Consider the following 11,856-nt stretch of genomic DNA (forward strand, 5'->3'; position numbering starts at 1 on the left):
GAGCCAGGGCGTGCGCAGGGATGCTGAAGAAGGTGGGGGGGGGGGTGGATTTGAGATACATTTCGGAAGTAAAAGAGCAGGGGCTTGCTGACATTGACTGCGGGTGAGTGGGAAAGATGGCTTCTAGGTCTATGGTCCTGGGAGGACTGGCTTGATTTGAAAACGGCGGGGGGGAGGAGAGGTTTTGGTGTGGGGGATACGTACTTGAATAAGCTCTATTTTAGCTGTTTATTAGACCGCCCAGCAGACATGGCAAATTAGCAGACACATACCTAAGACGGGTTTAGACAAGAGGACAAAGTGACAGATACAAATTTGGAGAGAATAGCATTAGACTTCCTAGAGAGAAAGTGTAATGATTTTTTCTTTTTTTTTCTTTTTTTTTTTTTTTCATTTTATTTATTTGAGAGAGAGAGAGAGAGAGGGGGGAAAGCACAAGCAGGGGAGGGGCAGAGGGAGAGAGAGAATCTCTACCAGGATCCATGCTCAGCATGGAGCCTGATGCAGGGCTTAATCCCACACCCCTAGGATCATGACCTGAACCAAAATTAAGACTCAGATGTTCAACCAACTGAGCCACCCAGGCGCCCTGAGACTTTTTCCTTAAACCTAAAAGTGAGCCCAGAAGCACCCGGACATCTGAGGTCAGGTAGAGGAGGAGAAACCAACAGTGCAGGCTGAGGAAGTGCACAGAAAGGAGAAAGCCCGAGACAGGAGGACATTCCCCAGGAGGAAGGAACAGTCAACGGCCACCTGCCACTGAGAAGAAGAGAGAGGTGTGGGCTGCGAAGCCTGCGCTGGATCTTGAACCTGGGCACCCGCTGCTCACCTCGATGGAGCGTGCTGAGCAGGCTCCTGGCTGAACGTGACGCGAGGGCACGGGGCTCACACGCAGCTCGTGGGCATGACCTGTGAGTGGCCCCAGGAAGGCCCGTTCAGTAACCCTGTTTCTGGTGATGCCCAGTGGCTCAGGTGCGCAGGGAGGCGGCCGTCAGCGAGCAAGTGCAGAGGGAGATGGAGACGGGGAAGGTCGTGGGGGGGGAGTGAGGAGGGTGACCGCCGAGCAGGCTCCTGTCTGAGCAGAGAAGGAAGTGAAAACTGGAAGGAGCTGATGGATAGCGGGAAAGTGATACAAATAATGAGGTCTCAATGAGGTTGAAGAATTGTGTGGAGCAGTCACTTAACCAAGTGAGCTGCAAGGTCAGGAAGTGCTGGTCAGGGTGGGTGCTTGGAATCCAGAATTCGGCTGTGATGTGCTTATCACGTGAATGTGGAGAGGCTGGCAGGTTGGGGGGGAGGGGGACGGTCAAGGAGGCGAGGCAGGAGTGCTGGGTAGGTCATTCACGTGGGAAATGAAGTCCCCAAGAACTATCCACCGGTGACAGCGATAAAGGGAGTTCTCCTGCTACAGCCAGATGGCATCAACCTCGAAGGAGCTAGGGTTTGGGGGGAAAAGAGAAAAGTCTGGAAAGCAACTACGGAAACACAAGATGCTAAGCCAACGCTGAGACTGGCAGAGGGTGAGTGAAGACAGCCTTCCCTTGGGGCGGAGGATGCTGAGTGGTCAGATGAGGCCACGGAGGAGAGGGGCGCCCACAAGCTACTACTCCCACTGCCCTGACCCAAGGTCGGGGTCTCCTGCCCAGACCTGCTCTGTCATGAGCCACGGTGCCTGCTCACCCGGGTCAGAAACCGGAGGGTCAGCCTTGGTGCCCCCCTCTCACCCCTACATCTCATCGGTCACCAAGGCCTAAATGTTTGCTCCTTTCCGTTCCCGTGGACACTCCCTGATCCAAGCCCGGGCAAATCCCAAAACCTCCATGAGGGTCTCCCGGCCACTGATCTTGACTCCCTCTTGCCTCTTCTCTGCAGCCACAGTGAAACATTCAAAATGCGAACCTGCTACTGTCTCAGTCCTGCTTAAAACATGCCATGCCCCCCCCCCCCCGCTAGCTAAGGGTGAGGTCTAAGCTCCCCACTATGGTCTGCCCTTCTCGGCGTAGTTTCAGACACTCGCCCAGGCTCCAGCTTCGTCCTGAACCTCTCACCCTGGCCTCTTCCTAACACTCTCTGCTCCTGAAGGCACTTCTGTCCTTCCTCCAAAGGGCCGCGGCTCCTTTTCGCACCGCTGGCCTTTCCCTTTGCCATCCCAGCGCTCAGAACACGACAGCCATGCAGGCGGAGACCGCCTAGGAGCCCGTCCTGCGGCTCCTTGAGGGAAGCGATTTCCTCCAGAAACTTTTCTCAGTCTCCAAACTAACCTCACTTCCGTTCCTGGTGCCAGTCTGCAGTGCAGCTGCTGCCCGGCGTTTATCTGGGGGCACTGCATGCGCTCCTCTGCTTTCCGCTGTCTGTGAGCTTCGTGATGGCATTTTACTCCTCTGCCCTCAGAACTTAATATCCTGATGCTGCCCAGTAAATACTCAATCCGTATCTGGCAGATGGACACGCCGACTCTATTAAATTAATAACTGGATAATCTCTCAAGATCACTAGAGGCCTATGCTTATGAAATTTGGATTTGTGTACCGGCAGAGGGAGAGGCGGAGTGGGGTGCCAAGGTGTCCTCAAAGCTACAGAATCAGCCTCCCCTGGATTCTTAATTTTGCTCATTTTTTGAGGTTAAAAAGTAAAAACTAGTTAAAGGTTAACCTATAACTTTAAATGCTTATATCAGAGAAGAAGAAAGCGGGCAGCAGACCGGCCAAGTTGCTGGAGCCGGGGACACTTGATCTCAGGGTTATGAGTTTGAACCCCGCTTTGAGGGTAGTAAAAATAAAATATTTTTAAAAAGGAAAAAATAGGAGCACCTGGGTGGCTCAGTCGGCTGAGCACCCGGCTTCAGCTCAGGTCATGATCTCACAGCCTGTAGGTTCGAGCCCCACATGGGGCTCTGTGCCGACAGCTCAGAGCCTGGAGCCTGCTTCGGATTCTGCGTCTCCCTCTCTCTCTCTGCCACTCACTCTCTGTCTCTCTCTTTCTCAAAATAAAATAAAGACATAAAAAATTTTTTTAAAAGAAAAAGGACTGAAAACTCAATAAGCTAAGCTTTTATTGTAAAAAGGTAGAGACAGAATAGCAAAGTAAACACAAGGAATGGGGCTGAGGCAGCGGGATGGCCACATACAAACTAAGTCCTAACAAACGAAGGTGGGCCCGTTCCTCACCCAACAGATGAAAGTTAACTGAAAATGGGTCAGGTACCTAAAGAGAAGGTCTGAGACGCTGCAGTGCTTAGAGGAAAACACTGAAGTAAATCTCCGCGATCTTATCAGGCCGGTGGTCCCTTAGACAAGATACCAGAAGCAGATAAACTGGACCTCCTCCAAATTACACGCTGCGTACTTCACAGGACACCAGCAAGACAGTCAGAAGAAAACTGACCTGGGAGAACAACTTTACATATCGTGTACCTGAAAAAAGACTCATATCTAGAATATGCAAAGGACTCAACTCGGTAAAAAGACACATCACCCAATTTTAAAATGAGCAAAGGGTCTGAATAGACTTTCTCCAAAGGAGACAAATGGCCAATAAGCCTGTGAAAAGATGTTCGACATCATTAGCCACGAGGGAAATGCAAATCAGAACCACGATGAGATGCCACCTCACATCCACTAGGACGGATGGAATGAAAAAGACAGATGCTGACAAGTGTGACAGAGGACACGGGGGGGGGGGGAGCGGGCCTCCCACGTGGTTGGCATTACGTGTGACACGGTGCAGCCACTGTGGAAAACAGGCTGGCGGCGTCTCAGGAAGCGAAGCGTGGAATTTCCATATGAGTCAGCACCTCCACTGCTGGGTGCGTCCCTAGTAGCAATGAGAACTCACGTTCACACACAAACACTTGTACAGGAGTGTTCACAGCAGCATTACTCCTGACAGTGAAAAGGCGGAAAAAACTCAGGGCGCTTGGGTGGCTCAGTCGGTTAAGTGTGGACTCCTGGCTTTGGCTCAGGTCACGATCTCACTGGTTCGTGAGATGGAGCCCCACACCGGATTCTGTGCTGGGCATGGGGCCCGCTTGGGATTCTCTCCCTCTCTCTCTCTCTCTGCACATCTCGGCTCTCTCTCTCTCTCTCTTGCTCTCTCTCTCTCTGCCCCTCCCCCCTCACATGAATGCTCTCAAAAATAAACCTTTAGGGGTGCCTGGGCGGCTCCGTCGTTTAAGCATCAGACTTCGGCTCAGGTCATGATTCCGTGGATTGTGAGTTCGAGCCCCGCATCGGCCTCGGTGATGACAGCTCGGAGCCTGGAAGCTGCTTCTGATTGTGTCTCCCTCTCTCTCTGACCCTCCACTCCCCACACTCTGTCTCTCGAAAATAAATAAACGTTAAAAAAATAAATAAATAAAACATTAAAAAGTAAAAACAAAAAGTAACATTTAAAAAATAACAAAACTATTTTAAACAAATGGAATTGGTTGTTGAATGTCTTCCTACAAGACAAAGCCTAGGCCTAGATGGTTTTATTGGTAGGTTTTACCAAATTTCAAAGATCAACTGATTCTAGTCTCACAAAACTAGAGTAGGGGACAGAGGGTACGTGTTTCAAAACCAGCACAAACTTAACACTGGGAGCTGACAAGACCAGTTTGAGAAAGGACAACCGCATCAGTGTAAACCGTGAACATGGATGCAAAACCTTACAGACAAAATGGGCAAATCGAACGGGCGATCTGTAAAGTCCCGCACATTGCGTCTGAGACAGGACCACCCGTTCGGTTTCCATTAGGAAATCAATGTGATTCGCCACCTGAACAGATCAAGGGGGGGCAGGAGAGGCAGCCCGCTCAGAACAAACACCTGATGGAATCCCAAGTCCTTTTTTCTATAAAAGTCTGAATAAACGAGGAATAGATAGAAGCTTCCCTGACCCGTTCAGTGGCCACGACAAAAACCCCGGCCTACGGCCAGGCGCGGGACGGCCGCCCACGGGAGAGCCTGGCCGGCGCAGGGAGGCCAGAAGGAAGCAGAGGAATGTTCCCCACGGAGGAACCTGGGTGGCATGTCCACGGTCAGGGCCGACGAGAACGCTACGCTTCAGCGAGAGCCCAGAGCCCCTCAGGAAGGTGGACAGGAGTGTGCGGGCAGCCCAGGAGGAGCTCAGGGGGCCGGAACCGGCGCAGACCGTGTAAAGGGTGGGGGAAGAAGGCTTTTCAAGGGGGAGGTGGTCAACCCGGAGGTTAAGTAAGAAAAGGTTGTGCCTTGGTGACAGTAATATCGGGGCCCCTGGTGAGAGTGGGGTCCGGGAATGGTGCCCAGGCCCAGGCAAACGGGCCCCGTGGCGGACAAAGGGAGTCGGCACCTATTTATGAAACCCTACTATGCGTCAGTACTAGTTCAAGCTCTGCTGAGTTGAAGGTAAACAAGAAAAGACAAGATAAAATCTGAGTTCACATTCTAAGGGGGGCCCTGACAGTCAACAAAGATGTCAAGCAGACACTGAGAAGTGCTGTGAGGAAAAATAAGATATGGTATCAGGAAAGGCTGACTGGAGAGATTACCCTGGCTAAGGTGGTGCTGGAGGGCTTCCCTGAGGCGGTGACGTTTGTGCTGAGCCTGGAAGAGCAGGCAGCAGTGAGAGGTCCTACGGGAGGCTTTCGAAAGACCACCCAGAAGGCCCCGGGGCGGGGACCCTGGAGCGGGGACTAGGTGAGCCGCAGGCTGTTTCCTATGTGCAGGGGAAAGTCACTGAGCAGTCCGGAAGAGTCTCTCCTCTTTCCCAAAGTCTGACTGTGAAAGAGAAAAGAGGTCGGGCCCCAGCTCGGAGAGGAATACGTCCGCATCGCCCTGAAGACGGCAGAGACTTGATCTTTTTTGTGTCATGCCCGCTTGCGCCCCACCCTCCCGGCGGCTCTCACGTTTGAGCAGCAAAACTGCTCATTTTCGGTCCTGGTGAAGTAACCGTGCAAACACCTGTACACTTGCAGTTCCCCCTGAATGGTAAATAACTTATTTATGGTGCCTTAGTTTTCCCATCTGTAAAATAGGATGGAACCTGTGTGCCTTCAGAAGGTGCTGAGTGTAGGGCCTTCGGGTCCCGCAAAGAAAATGGTTGCCAGGACCCTGACCTTCCTGCGCGCTCCGCAGCCGCCCGCCCACTGTCAGGGCCCGCTGGGACCCTCGCCGCCCCCCTGTCGGCCCCACCAGAGAGGGGAAGGGGCCGCTCGAGCTCCCAGGGAGGCAGAGAGAAGCCCGGAGAAGGAGCTCAGGCTGCTGTCCTCACAAAGAGCACTGTGGCCTGGAAAGCAAACCTGAGTCAGAGCCTGGCTAGACCTCGTGTCCCGAAAGCTGGCCCTCCTCACCTGCCTGCGGTGTCCGGTGTTCCCCGGGAGGTGTCATTGATCCCAGCAGGCATGCAGCAGGCGGGACCACAGTGGGAGCAACTGACCGTAGGTGACCTTTTCGAGAAACATGACCCTCAAGGAGGTGAAAGATGGCTGGCAGCGGCAAGAAATCGGGGCCGCGGAGAAGCTTTTGTTGTTGGGTTTTGGCTGTGTTACCTTCTAGGATGCGGCAGGGGGGATGAGCTGGGCCCCGGCAGCAGGGTGGCGGTGACTGTCAGGCCAGGAGGCTGGGAGGGGTGCCCGGGAAGGGCAAAAGGCGTGCCCACAGCACAGGTGGACAGGGAGGTACTAAGCAGAAAGGAGAAGACTTCTTCCTTTGGAGGCGGGGGCGGGGGGTGCACAGGGATGGGGTGCTGGTGGCAACAGCCACAGAGAACAGGAGGGACCACTGGCCGGGGACGCCAGGCAGGATGGGCCTCCTCTGCCCAGATGTGACCTGTCCCTCAGTAGTGCCCCCTGCCCAGAGGCAGACACGCAGGACGTGGGGGTGCGGGACAGGCGCCGGGGGCGGGGGGGGGGGGGCTCCCCGGAAGCCCCTGTCACTGCAGACCCAGGCGGCCTCTCCAGAGGGATGGAGACGTTCAGGCCGGGCTCTTCCGAGGAGTGTCGTGTCGGGAGCGAGGACTTCACGCCTGCCGATCCAAGAGCCAGAGGAAGGGCATCGGAGCGGGGTTGGCGCCCCTAACCGGGGTTATTATCTGTGTAGCCGCCCAGCCCCTGTGAGTCCCTGTCTTCTCTGTCACTGACTTCCCACCTTTGAGGGAGGTGCTGGGACTCGGGTGCCCGGCCTCTGTTGCAGCCAGGACCCCCGAGGTCCGAGCTGGCCCCCATCTGATGCAGCCACAGCAGGCCTGATTTCAGGGGACAGAGCCGTGGATGGTGGCACTGGCCTTGCTGGCAGGGGCGGTAGGGGCACGGGTCTTAGCAGCGGTTCCGATGCTGGGGGAGTGGGCCGGGAGCTGCTGAGGGTGGAGGGCTCGCACCCCCTGGCTGTGAGTGCCGCTCAGTGCTCCCCCCAGGGATGCGGGGTCCCGCAGGGGCCCAGGGCGAGCCACTGCAGCAATTCTACGCTGCCTAATGGCCTCAGTGAAAAAATATTAAGGGGCGCCTGGTGGGCTCGGTCAGCAGAGCATGTGATTCTGCATCTGAGGCTGTAGTTGAGCACCATGTTGGGTATCGTGCTTATTTAAAAAAAAAACTTAAAAAAATTTAAAAGGTGTGGTCATTTAAATAGTATTTTTGAGGGCCGCCTGGGTGGCTCAGTCAGTTGAGCATCTGGCTTTAGGTCATGATCTCACGGTTCGTGGGTTGGAGCCCTGCATCGGGCCCTGTGCGGACAGCTCAGAACCTGGAGCCTGTCTTCAGATTCTGTGTCTCCCTCTCTCTCTCTGCCCCTCCCCTGCTCACACTGTCTCTCTCTCTCTCTCTCTCAAAAATAAATAAAACATTAAAAAAATATATTTTTAGGGGCACCTGGGTGGCTCAGTCAGTTAAGCATCCGCCTTCAGCTCAGGTCATGATCTCACAGTCCGTGGCTGAGTCTGTGCTGACAGCTCAGAGCCTGGAGCCGGCTTCAGATTTTGTGTCTTCCTCTCTCTCTCTGCCCCTCCCCCACTCACTCTCTGCCTCTCTCTTAAAATAAAATAGACATAAAAAAATTAAAAAAAATTTTTTAAATAGTAGTTTTGATTTAATCTAATGTATCCTAAATGTTATTATTTCAATATGTAATAGGTATAAAAAACCCATGAGATAATTTATATTCTTTCTGATACTAAATCTTTGAAATTCAGTGTGTATTTAATTCATAAAGTGCACCTGAGTTCAGACAGGCCACAGCTCGGTCGTTGGCGTGGCCAGTGGCTACTCTATGGGACAGCAGGTCTAGTGTGGATCTGGACCTCGAGCCTCCCCTGGGGACCCTCCGGCCACCCAGACACCGGCAAACCTCCAGACAGCCTTCCGTGAGGTACTCTTCTGTGTCTGTGCATCACAAGTGCTCAGAGAGTCCCCGCCCGCTCGGTGCGTGGAGGCCCAACACAAGTGTCATCTTCTGCATTGACTGTCTGGCATCTTTCACCTCAGCTTTCCCCGGAACCCCGAGGCCTCTTGCCCCTGCTTCACAGCAGCGAACACACACGGACGGAGCAAACGCACAGTTCGATGACTAGGAGGAGGCCGTGAGTTGGTTTCTTAAACATTCAAACCCTGAGGGCTGCGCCTGCTGAACTTTGCATTTCTGAACAACAGAGCCCATTTGTGAAAATGGTTTACTTTGAGGGCTGATGGATAATGACCCTGTTATATTCCTGACACAGTTAAACATCCACTTTCCCTTCCAGACCATCATCTGCCCATTCACTCCCTCCCGTATTTCTTACGCATTCGTCCAGGGCGTGCAAAGGAGGGCAGGCTGGAGGCAAGCGGCAAGCAGAACCGCTGCGCGCAGATCCTGCCTTCAGAGACGATCCTCCGCAACGAAAACCAAGGCCCGAGAGGGTCTGGCCCACATGCAGGCTGCACTCAGTGCTTCAGCAGGACCCCTCCGGGGTGGCGGGTCCCCGCACGATGCCACTCGGCTGCACGTGCAGGATTGTATCGGAGCAAGCCACGCCCCCTTCTCTCCGAGGGGCTCCCACACCCCAGGTGCGCAGACGCAGCCTTGAGGAGAAGCACGATGGCTTCCGGCTCCCTTGTTTAGCTGCATTCTGGCCGTTGTACGTGGACATAATTGTACGATCAGGACACTAAGGGTCATTCTGAAACGCCACCCTGCACCTCTCATCAGAGTGCTTCCCCAGGCCTGCCGGCTTTGCCACCAGGCAGGGCACCAGACTGGAGGACCAACACACCCCTCTGGCCCCAGCAGGTGGCTGACGGGGGCTGCTCTCTGCCCACCCTCATCACCCCTCTGGCGGGAAAACTGGGAAGGGCTGTCTTGCTCCGGCCCCAGAGGCCCTGGGCCCGAGCCCTGCTGGCCGCAGAGGTGGCTTGCCTCTGGCCTCTGCTCACTGCCTGCTTCCGGCCCCCACCCTCAGCAGGGGGGTCGTGGACCCCCTGCCAAATGAACCTCTTGCATTAGAAGCTTTGTCTCTGGTCTGTTTCTGGGAGGATGCAAACTAAGACGGAGGCACATTGCTAAGTATCAACAAAGGCCCTTGGAAACCCAACGGACACTCATTATGGGAAACAGTCTCTTCTACCCCCATCAAATAATTTGGCCTTGCGGCAAATTGTGAAGCATTTCTTTTACTCCCTCTTCGCGAACCTTGTGGAGGAAAGGGGACTACAGGTCAAATCTGGTGCGCCGGTCGTATTCCTTCCACTTAATCAGGACTCTTTTAAGCAGACACAGGTTCTGCATCTCAAGTGGGGGGGCGAGGATTGAGTGCAACCAGGTAAGGGTGCATGGCTACACCATGAAGTTCATTGTTGGCTTATAACTTCTTGCAGTGGAAAATCCCAAACATACCCAAAAGTAGAGAGGCTAGAATAATGAACCCCATGTGCCCATCAGCCGGGCTGACCACTGTCAACTCCTAGCCAACCCCATTTCATTTATATCCACACCACCTCAAATAACCTTAAAGCAAAACTCAAATATATAGTTTCACCTATGGTATTCAATATCTATAAACTATAAGGACTTTTTCTTATAAGCATAGGATCATTAGTGCATTTAATAAATTAATAATTTTTAACATTACCAAATAGTGTTCATCACCTTAACCATCTCATTATTGTTTTTTTTAATGTTTTATTTATTTTTGAAAGAGAGAGAAACAGCATGAGCAGGGGAGGGTCAGAGAGAGAGGGAGACACAGAATCCGAAGACTGGCTCCAGGCTCCGAGCTGTCAGCACAGAGCCTGACGTGAGGCTCGAACTCACAAACCATGAGATCATGACCTGAGCCGAAGTCGGACACTCAACCCACTGAGCCCCCGGCGCCGGCTGATTGTAATTCACACAAGGTCCGCTCCCTTTGATTGGTTACATGTCTCTCACGCCTTTTGTAAATAGATAATCTCCCCTCCATCTCTTTTTGTCCTTCCCTGCAGTTCATTTGTCGGAGAAATTTGGCGGTCTGCTCCTCTCTGGCTTCCGGAGATCTGGATTTTACTGATGATGTCATCAGGGTATCATTTCACATGTCCTGTTCCCTTCATGTTCTGGAAAGTCGTGGTCGGATCTAGAGATTTGATTGGATTTAGGTTTGATTTTGTTCAGAGTCTCCTTCACGGTGGTACTGGGGACTTCCATCTGGAGGGACACCGGTCTGATTTTTCTTTATTTTCTAGTTTCTATTTTGATAAACAATCTGTGCCACACCCACTGTCATGGGACAGCCCATGTGACTCTCGCTTGTGACTTCTGTGGCAGACCTGGCAGCCTCCTCTGCAGGGTGAGCTAGCCTGTCCCTGACAGGAACCGGGCTCTCCCTCCCGGCCAAAGAGAGGGCCATGTCCTAATGGGGCAGGGGCTGGTGGGGGTGGGGCACCGCTTTCCAGGCCCTCCCACCGACCCTGGCTCAAGCTGTGGGCCCAGGGGGACCTTGTCTGAACCCAGGGTGCGCTCAGCTGGCTAACTTCTCTGAGTCTCAGTCTCCTCAACTGTGAACAGTGATAAATGATGATCTCTCCCAAGGAGGGTTTATGGTGGACCACGCTAATGTTACAGTCACTCGGCATCTTTTTTAAAATGTGTATTTATTTAGAGAGAGCACGCGCACACAAATGAGTGGGGGAGGGACCGAGAGAGACAGAGAGAGGGAGGGAGACTCCCAAGCAGGCCCACACTGTCAGCATGGAGCCTGACTCAGGGCTCAAACCCATGAACTAGGAGACCACTACCTGAGCCAAACCAAGAGCCAGAGACTCAACCCATGCGTCCCCTCCCCGCCGCCCCACACTCGCACCCCACACCGCAGCTTTTGGAAACCCCGTGACATTGGCCGGTGACATTGGCCGGGAGGATTTCCCAGCCCCCCGCCCCTGAGGGCACAGTCAGGACGGACGTGGGACGGATCCTGTCTGCCCGGTCCAGACTCCAACCACCTGCGGCAGAAACCCCGAGCCTGTTCGGGCGGGGGCCGCGGGGCGGCGTCCGGGCGCCCGGGCCGATGCGGGTCAGACTCAGGTCCTCCGATCCGAAAACCCAGGAGGAAAGGGGAGAGAATGGCGGGCAGGAGACACGGCTGGTCTAATTTTTACTGTCACCTTCCCTTTGGTTCCCATCGTCAGAAGGAAAGAGAAGCCGGTGCTGACCCTGGCAGGAGCCTGCGGAGGGAGGCGGGTCCTGCGAGCGAGCGGGAGGCTGGAATGGCCTGCGAGCGCGCTGGGAGCTCAGGTTGCTTCCTGGTACCTCCCAGGGCGGCTCAGTGCACCGGCCACTGAGGTCCCGGCCTCTGCACAGACACCCTCTGTTCATGGACCCAGCTGGGCGGGTCACCAGAGGCCTCCTTTGAAAAGCTGGGGGAGGGGAGGGGAGGCCTGGGCTGGGGGGG

The sequence above is a fragment of the Suricata suricatta genome, chromosome 17, assembly GCF_006229205.1.
Source record: "Suricata suricatta isolate VVHF042 chromosome 17, meerkat_22Aug2017_6uvM2_HiC, whole genome shotgun sequence".
NCBI lineage: Eukaryota > Metazoa > Chordata > Mammalia > Carnivora > Herpestidae > Suricata > Suricata suricatta.